The sequence below is a fragment of the Corylus avellana genome, chromosome 4 (assembly GCF_965113065.1).
Source record: "Corylus avellana chromosome 4, dhCorAvel1.hap1.2, whole genome shotgun sequence".
Taxonomy (NCBI): Eukaryota; Viridiplantae; Streptophyta; class Magnoliopsida; order Fagales; family Betulaceae; genus Corylus; species Corylus avellana.
In genome coordinates, this window is record NC_142493.1 from 34,716,800 (window position 1) to 34,722,149 (window position 5,350).

Here is a 5,350-nt window from a genome sequence, read left to right on the forward strand (position 1 = left end):
TCTCCAAATTAAGAGACACCGTCAAACCCCCTTCAATTCGTCAAATGCAATCTTAATTATGCAGAACTTCATTTTACGACTAACAGAAAAGAAGCCAAGATTAACGGCGCAATATTAATTCAATTCCCAACTTCGCTTCCAATCAATTGACCAAAAAAAAAAAAAAAAACATCGCATCCAATCAAATCTCATAAAAAAATCAGATGCGATAGTCATAAACGTACGTGATGGTTGTCGCATTGAAAGCCGACTTGTTTTTTAATTATTTTATCGTGATATGGTTCGGCCATAAGGAATATATTGCATTTTTCAAAAGAAAAAAAAAAACAATATATATATATTTTAAACTTAAAAACCTAAAAAAATAAAAATAAAATGGTCGACCACCCACAAAAGAGGCCAGGATGGTGCAATCACCCTCTTGGCATTTTGAGGTGGCTAGGCCACCCCAACCACAACCACCCCCGGAGCTCCTCTAGGATGGTCACGACCACTCTAAGGGCTTCGGGGGTGGTTGTGCCACCCCGGCCTCTTTTGCGGGTGGCTTATAATTTTTTTTTTTTTTTTTAATGTAAGTTGAAAAAAATAATAATAATGTGGGATTTTTAGTAATTTTGATTTAATTTGAGTTAAAGTATGTGTTGTTAAAAATTAAGGAATAAAAATAATTATTTCATTTCACTTCGCTCTATTTCTAGTAATAACAATTTTTTTTCTTAACAAAATACGCATTTCATGAACCAAACGATCCTTAAAGTTAACAATTTTTTTAAAATGGCCTCGTGTTTTCATTGCTTACCCTGTGTACCTGTGGTGGTTCATGCTAAACAATTCACTGTCAACTGAAAAGCATGCAACGTTTCCACTATAGCATCTGTATATATATATATATATATATTTCACATGAATGATAAGGATAATGTTTGAAAATTGTCATGAATACATTATTTGTGATAATAGTGTTAGGCAAATTCATTGTCAAAATATGGTATGTTGTAAGGTTTAGATGTAGATTGAGTCGATATCAAAATGCAGTTCAAAAAAGTCAAAAATTGAAGTAAATTGAAGTTTGGAAAATCTCAGTCCATGCCTCGATGGAGCAAGGCAATGCATCAAGTTCAGTACTACAAAAGTAAAAATCAAGACGTTAAGTCTTTAAGGAGTAGCTCAATTGGTTGAAGATCACGTCTCATGAAGTGGAGGTCATCAGTTCGAATTTTTCCTCCCCCTCCTGTGTGGACATGTCAAAAAAAAAAAAAAAATGAAGCCAATAGATCAAAGAATCAATGGAAAGTCGATCGGCCAAAGGGACGCAAAGTTGTTGAATACCAAAACTTGAGACGCTCGGTTTGATACATACTGGTTGGGGAGAAATGAGAAAGTAATTGATTCATGTGATATAAATATGAAAATTAAAATGAATTTTGAATTTTTTTTGTAAAATAAAAAAATTATTTAAAAATGTAAAAAGAAATAAATTCGACTTTTTGTTAGAAAAGAGGAAAGGTTACCGATCGAAGTGGACGTTCCGGGTGCCAGCTATATATATATAAACCGTTAAAATATGGCCATGTCTGCATCACTACTCTCGAATAGAAGCTATATATATATATATATATTCACATGTAGGGTGGGACTAAGAATTTAAACGTGGGTGGACGAAATTAAAAAATGAAAAGAAAAAATTTATAAGAACATTTTAAGAAAATTACAAGCCTGCCCCCAAGCCTCTTTAATTAATACTTCCGCCCAGGCCTGTCACAGACCTACATGTATATATATTTGCATGCAATTTCATAGCAGTCAATTCTTTGACTTTATAATCACACATGTACATGCATGTGCTATATTTTTGAAGCAATAGTGCTCCCATATTGCCACCCTGACGCAAGGTTGTTTGCCCTAATAAATAAGGACTGCATGCTAAATGAGACCCAAAAAAATATTATAAAAAGCAAAGGATCGGAAAAAAGAAGAACACAATTAAGGATGACTTAATTTTGATGGGATAATAATATTTTGTTTTTCTTAGCGGGGGCAGTGGGATAGGGAAAGATATGGTATAGATTTGATTTAATATTGATTATTGCTAAAATAAGATACGTTGATTCTAACGTTCGACCAGAATCGAGTAAAATAAGATATAATATTGGAAAACAAACAAACAAAAAAAGAAAGTTAATTAGAGCCAAGAGGAAGACGATCGACGATGGTAAAATAATTATCTGACCATTTTTATGTTCATCATCTCCAGAGAAGACGGGAATTAAGCTTCAAGATCGTCCTTGCTCTCTTTTTCTTGTTCATTATTTCTCTCATATTTTTATCCCCAGTTCTTTTCTTACACCCTACCATTGGATGTAGACAGTGTAGCTAGAGACCTTAAGAATTTCTTAGTTAATTTCGAATTGAGAAGGTGAACTGAAGGTGTACTGAGGAAGATCGAGCAGGTGAAAATTAATGTTTCGATTTGAGGACAGGGGTTGATGATTAAGAAAAGAAAGCATAAAGCTAACCTTTTTCTTGGTGTGGATAAGTGACTTTGACCCTGGCGGAAGGTACACAATTCAAGTTATTTAATTAATCATTTTAAAATGTTATAACATTATATCCGCCACATGACTACGTGTTATTTTATTAAAGGATTGATTTTTTTAATAGTTTTATAAGAACATATGAGATGATTTTTTTTTTTTACCTATTTGCAGTTTGATTTAATTGTGAGTGTAAGCGAAGTTTTGTTAATAATAGCTCCAAGGCCATGAGTACGCAGCACTAGCACCACTATATATATAACTACATATATGCTGGCCGTGCATTCTCAGCCTCATCGACTAACAAAACATCTGTTAATTTCGGCAGCTTCTCATAGTTTTCTAGTACGATGAAGGTTGACGTCCAAGTTATCTCCACAGACACTATCAAACCCTCTTCGCCCACCCCGGACCACCTCCGCCAACACACTCTCTCCTTCATCGATCAAATTACACCTTCTATTTTCATGCCTCTCATTCTCTTTTACCAAAGAGAAGATGCCCGTGCTAATCTCACCTACGAAGAACGCCAAGACCGGATAAAGATATCCTTGTCCGAGGCCTTGACACGGTTTTACCCGCTAGCAGGACGTGTTAAAGACAATTTTCACGTTGATTGCAACGATGAGGGGGTCCACTACGTGGAAGCCAAGGCCAACTGCCAACTTTCCGAATTTCTTGAGGATCCAAACCCAGCTGAGAACAACAAGTTCTTGCCATTTTCATTGGACGATGTCAATGAACGAGCCTTAGCCATCCAATTCACCTCCTTCGACTGTGGTGGGATCGCCATCGGTCTTGTCTTCGCCCACAAGGTTGCGGATGCTTCCTCATTCTTCTTGTTCCTCAACAGTTTTGTTGCTATTGCTCGTGGTAGTGGCGACATAGCCACTCCACGATTCGACGCTGCCAAGATCTTCCCTCCGGAAACTTTTCTTAGCCAAAGTCCAAGCGTGAGGGTGGGGAAGAAAAATATTTCAATAAAAAGATTTGTCTTTGACGCGTCTGCCGTAGCCGCTATAAGAGCCAAATACAGCACCGACGACACCAACATCGAATACCCACGGCCCACTCGCGTGGAGGCCGTGTCGGCTTTCATATATAGTCGCTTCCTCGCCGCCACCCAACCAGATGCAGACCCCAATAAGGTCTGCACCGTTTTCCACATAGCGAACCTGCGTCCGAGGATGGAACCGCCGCTGCCGGAAAATTATTTTGGAAACATGAGCGTGTCCACAGTCTCTGTACTCTCCAGGGACACGGAGGATGGGTTCCACAGCGTTGTTGTTCCGGTGCGAGATGCCATTCGGAAAGCCGACATGAATTACGTGAAAAGTTTCAAACAGGGTGGTGGGCACTTGAGTTTTATGAGAGAGAACGCGGAAAGATTCAGAAAAGGAGAGGTGATCTCGTTGGCCTTCACTAGTCTGTGCAGGTTTCCTGTCTTTGAAGCGGATTTCGGGTGGGGGAAACCTTTGTGGGTAGGCTCGGGTCGATTGATATACCCGAATCTAGTTACTTTGTTTGACAGGAAGTCAGGGAGTGGAGTGGAGGTATGGATTAACTTGGATGAGGAAGACATGGCTAAATTTGAAGTCGACAAGGAGCTCCTGGCTCATGTTTCGTCGGCCAAAGTTTCTCAAGTTTAAAATTGTCTTGTTGCTTAAAAGTTTGTTTCAGTCCAAGTACTATGCCTGGCCCGTGAATCATCTGGTGTTGATTTCTTTGAAGAAGTACGTCCAAAATGTATCTTCTTTTTTTTTTTTTTTTTTTTTTTGTTGTGCAATAATAATCAGTGGACGTGATGTAAGTTTCTTTGATGATATATATATATATTATGCGGTTTGAATATTTTTCTTGTATGCACAGCAAGGAGGGATTTTTTTTTTTTTTATACATATGCACACAAGAGAGGAAGGTTGGATTCAAATTAGTGACTTACGCTTCATGAGACATATATAGTCTCCAACCAATTGAGCTACATATTGATGCGAAATAAGATTTTGATCCAGACAGAATAGCAAGCAATAATTAATCATAGATACATATACAAGTAAACTTCACAAGACCAGAAACTCTCATAAAACCAGAAAGGTTCATCAATATTCATGGCACCGGCAAGCACATGCATGCAAAAGGTTTGGTTATATAGTATCCTATATATAATTAATCTTTAGGTGTAAAAGTGATTTTATATATATATATATTTTTTAAAGCTATATATATTCGCTTAATAATGTTAAGGAAGAAGTAACATTATATTATTAGGTGTAAAAAATAAAAAAATAAAATGAAAAGTATATGTACTCTTTTCAAACTATAACTCTATTATTAATGTCTTCAACCTCAAACTATTAATTTTGTCAATGTTTTTCACTAATTATTAAAACAATTAATGCCAATGCCCTCATGGCCAACAAAAAAATATTGACAGTAAAATATTTTCATCAAGATTAAAATATCTGTATAATTTTTTTAAAAAAAAATCATAAAGTTAAAAAATTTAAAAAGGCTAAGGTGGCTCAGCCACGCCTTTTAGCCTTTATAGTGAGGGCCAAACCAACCCCAAGGCGTTAGCTATGGATGTAACCACACCTAATGAAGCGGACGTCACTAGTTCGAATCCCTCTTTTCCTTTGTGCGGATATGTTTAAAAAATAATAATAATAAAATAAAATAAAAAACCTATGGATGTGACCGAACACCCACATCCGGCCACCCCCTTTGAAGATGATGTGCATGCATATGTTCAAATTTAAATTAATTATCCACCAAAATGTGTTTATGCATAAATGCTACAATTTTTATTTTTTTTT

The 5,350-nt window shown here is 36.6% G+C and overlaps 1 pseudogene; it reads left to right on the top strand.

Annotated features, from left to right (window-relative positions):
• The first annotated feature begins 2,877 nt into the window (after positions 1–2,877).
• Positions 2,878–4,260, top strand: LOC132179699 (limonoid 21-O-acetyltransferse pseudogene; annotated as a pseudogene).
• Positions 4,261–5,350: the final 1,090 nt, after the last annotated feature.